This window comes from Neopelma chrysocephalum, unplaced genomic scaffold, assembly GCF_003984885.1.
Source record: "Neopelma chrysocephalum unplaced genomic scaffold, ASM398488v2 Primary Assembly neopelma1_106b, whole genome shotgun sequence".
NCBI classification, from domain to species: domain Eukaryota; kingdom Metazoa; phylum Chordata; class Aves; order Passeriformes; family Pipridae; genus Neopelma; species Neopelma chrysocephalum.
In genome coordinates this window covers 53597-58097 of record NW_020897771.1, presented here as the reverse complement: position 1 = coordinate 58097, position 4501 = coordinate 53597, and positions in this window count along the sequence as shown.

The following is a 4501-nucleotide window of genomic DNA, read 5'->3' as shown; positions in this document are numbered from 1 at the left end:
CCCCCCCCCACTCTTCAGGCGCCCCCTCATGGGGGGTCCCGGTGCCCCTCGGGGTGGGGGTCCCGGTGCCTCTCAGCCGCCCCTCATGGGGGGTCCCGGTGCCCCTCAGCCGCCTCTCACAGGGGTCCCAGAGTCCCTCAGGGTGGGGGTCCCGGTGCCCCTCAGCCACCCCTCACAGGGGTCCCAGAGTCCCTCAGGGTGGGGGTCCCGGTGCCCACTCAGGGCAGGGGTCCTGATGCCCCCTCACGGTGGGTCCCCGTGCCCCCCCCCATGGTAGGAGACCCGGTGCCCCTCAGGGCAGGGGTCCCATTGCCCCTCACACAGGGGGCCCCCCGGTGCCCCTCAGCCGCCCTTCGCAGGGGTCCCCCTGCCCCTCAGGGTGGGGGTCCCGGTGCCCTCTCAGGGCAGGGGTCCTGATGCCCCTCAGCCGCCCCTCTCAGGGGTCCCCGTGCCCCTCAGGGTGGGGGTCCTGGTGCCCCTCACAGGAGGGACCCCCGATGCCTCCGCGCCCTTTCCACAAAAACACGCAAATGAAGGGGAAAATAAATGAATAAAGAGAACAGTCCTTTCAGCTGTGACAGCGTTGTGCCATGAGTGCACATACTCAGCATTTGCAAATTATGCCAGGGTTGTTATTTCATGCTAAAACTCTGCATCTCTTGGCAAAAGTAACCAAAGAGTGCTAATTAAAGAAAATGGCTTCCTTCTGCACACACTCGCTTGAATTATTCAGGGAAAAGTGCTCTTTGCCAGACTGTCGTGTGGCTTTCAAGTACCCCAGACTGTGCTTTCCCATTAGTCCCATCCCTGACGCCGTGCCCGTCCCAATTCCCACGTCTTTGTGTGATGAAACATTAAATATATGGCCAGATTTGCGTTTGCAGAAATGTGTTTTTCTGGTAAAAGTTTTTGTTCCCACCTGGACAGTTCAAACGCAGAGTGCTGGGTGCTCCTGTGCCCTCAGATCTGATGTGCTCTTAGAATTCCTCAACTCTTTCCAGATTTTTCTTAGCCAGGCTCCTCATGCAGAATGTGACATGCTGATCCCGGATGGCTGGAAAGATCCAGCTTTCTGGAAAGATCCTGACACAGCACCAAGCACCATGGAGGGAAGAGAACACTTCAGGAGCAGACAAACAAAACCAGGAAAGAAATGAGAGGAAACATTCACAAGGCTGCAAGTAGTCGAGATGACCTTTAAAGGTCCTTTCCAACCCAAGCTATTCTGTGGTTCTATGAAATACTGAAAGATATCAGGGTTAGATGGGATGTTGGGAAGAAATTCTCCCCTGTGAGGGTGGTGAGGCCCTGGAATGGATTTCCCAGGGAAGTTGTGGCTGCCTATCGCTGGAAGTGTCCAAGACCAGGTTGGATGGGGCTCGGAGCAACCTGGTCCAGTGGAAGGTGGGGCTGGATGATCTTTAAGCTCCCTTCCAACTCCAACTATTCCAATATTCTAGGATTCTATAAAATAAAGGAACTGGCCACGGGAGGGCAGCAGCCGGATGGGTTCAGCTATCGTGAAGCACCAGCTCACAACCATCACTCATTCGTCTGTGAGGGGCTTTTATGGGCTGGCAAAGCCACGTTTCTGCCTGTTTGCCCTCTCAGATACAGCACAAATTGCGTAGTTGCCGCATCTGCGCGAGAAGGGTTTAGCCAAATATTCCCTGAGAATGTGGAAAACTCCTGCCTTTGGAGATAAAACCAGTAAAACACAGTTCTGGGATATATAAAGGACATTTCTGCTGCATGATCCCCTCTCAACCTGAAACACTGGTGATCCCATGATGCTTTATGAGACCTGGAGGCACTCACCTTGTTCAAGAGATCACAGAATATCCCAAGTTGCAAAGGACCACCACAAGCTGCAGTTGGAAAGAATAGTTTGCAGTTAGAAGAGCCTTTATCCTGAGGTTCTCCCAGAAGGACCATCTCCTTCTAAGCCAGGTACAGAGGAAAGCAATTCCCTTTTAGGCTTCTCCTGGGTGAAAAAAAAAAAAAAAAATTAAAAATCCAAGATGCAGGAAACTGAAAAGAGCAAATAAATCTTTTAGCACCGTCCTGAATTAGGGAGGTGTTCCTTTGCACACTCGGAAAGCATCACTGCCAGGTGAGGTGACCAGGCAGCCTCTATGTGGCTGCAGTGGTTTCACACACAAAAAGCCTCAGTGATCTGTTACCTCTCCTCAGGTGGGAGTTACCCTCTCCACATCCAGCCAGGACTAACAGGTCAGGGAGTGCTGCTGGAGCTGCAGAGCCAACACACTCAGCGTGGGTCAAACCGCTGCCCGAGGCGGCCGGACTCCATCGGTGGGTTCAGATGTGTGACCAGCCCCAGCAGCCACGGAGCTGATCAGACCTTAAATAATTCTCCCTGCTCACACAGGGTTCGTGTGGCTGCAATACCTTGGCACAGGTTTGAGACGGAGCTCCACAACACCTCACGTCAAGAGGATTTTTCACAAGAGCCTGGTGGGTGCATCATCTCCCTCCCCGATTCCAGCTTTTCGTGCCGCCGTCCTCGGCCCCGGGCAGCACCACAGAGCAGTAAATGCAGAGGTGGTGCATGGCACGAGGGGAGGGAAGTACTGAAAGAGGGACAGCATCGACCTGGTCACCTGCCTTGCTGCAAAAGCAGCTAAATCTTGCCCAGGCAAAGCCGAATTCCTCCTAAACAGGAGCAGCAGCAGCGCAGTCTCCTCTGAGTGCCATGAGATGCTGCAGGGGATGGATACCTCGCCCAAAGCCAACCTGCGGGCACACACTCGCCTTCCCCACCGGCTGGTAACGCTCGCGGGCTTTCAGGACTGCTGTTGGATACCCACACTCTGGAGAGCAAAGTCCTCCCGGCCCTACCCAGGAGAAAGGAGCCGGAGCGTGGGTGGAGCCAAGCGGCTGTTCCACCCACAGGTAATCTCGTTTCCCTGGAACCAGCCGCACTCACACTGCAAAGGTCTTTGCTCTGCTGGCAGGTGGAAAGCGCTGCCTGACAGGGCTTCGCACTCTCCGGGTAAACACACACACGCTCCCACACCCAGGGACAGCTGCTGCCCATATAGACTGTTCTCCACTCCAGGCTATCCCTGTGGATCACTCCTGGGAGGGTAAAGGTCTGCCCCTGCCTTCCCTCTGCGCTTGGTTTCACACACAGCAGGACATTTGGAAGACAATTTCCCCCCCCCCCCCCCCCCCGTTTAATAACCCACAGGTCTAGTTTGAGGTCTGTTCAAGGCACTTGGCAAAGCCACAGGGTGGTGGTGGCTTGACTGGGAACACCACTCTGGACATGCTGGCTGCCTTTCCTGCCAGGACACAGCTGGATTACCCCCCCAGGACTTATTTTAGAGTAACCCACAGCAATGCTGTTGGAGTGCACAAGGCAATCCAGAGCAGTTACTGATCTTCCTGCTATTCCCAGGAAAGGCAGCTCTTCTTATTTGGAAATTAAAGTAACAACTCCCCCAGAAAGGCAGTATAAGGGGAACTGTGAGACCTGGCTTACACATAACCACCTTTTCACTCACCTTTTGTAAGAATTTATTCCCTGCTACAAGCCACAGCTCCAGATGGGAGGTGATTTTGCCTCTCTGCTCTGCTCAGGTGAGATATCCCAACCGGATCTCTGCACCCAGCTCTGGGGGCACCAGCACAGGAAGGACAGGGACCCATTGAAGTGAGTCTAGAGGAAGGACACCAAGTTGATCAGAGGGTTGGAGCACCTCTGCTATGAGGAAAGGCTGAGAGAACTGGGATGGTTCAGCCTAGAAAAGACAAGGCTTCGAAGTGACCTAATTGTGGCTTTCCAGCACCTGAAGGGAGCCCACAGTGAAGCTGGAGAGTGGCTTTGGACAAAGGCCTGGAGTGACAGGACAAGAGGGAATGGCAAGTTTAGATTAGATATTGGGAAGGAATGGCAAGTTTAGATTAGATATTGGGAAGAAATCCTTCCCTGGGAGGGTGGCGAGGCCCTGGCACAGGTAGCCCAGAGAAGCTGTGGCTGCCCCATCCCTGGAAGTGTCCAAGGCCAGGTTGACAGCACTGTTACACATGGGGGGGGGGGAACAGCACACAGCTTCTGGAGCTGCTTTACTGGCCAGTGAGGCGTGAAGAGATTTCTAGAGCTTTCTAGAGCTTCTGCTGATAGGTGCTTCCTCCTTTTGGCCCCTTTGTGGCACCTCTTCGGGGACGTCACAGGATACAGCACTGGCACGGAGAGGGGCAGAGGAGGGTGGCAGAGCCCTGGGGCTGCAGGAGGATCCCGGCACATTTACCTGCCCCGGTGCTGGGCGGTTCTGGGCTTGCCACTCCTCTGAGCGAGGGTGAAGGGCAGCTTCCTCACCTCCTCCTGATATCAGCTCCCTCCCAAGGCAGGCGGGAGTCCCACACGGAAGTCAAGGTGCTGCTCAGCGCACATGAGTCCTCGGGCAAAGGAGCTGGGGACGGAAACCACGCGACAAGAAAGCCCAGGAGCCTCCAGCCCATCTTGCCTGTGGATCTG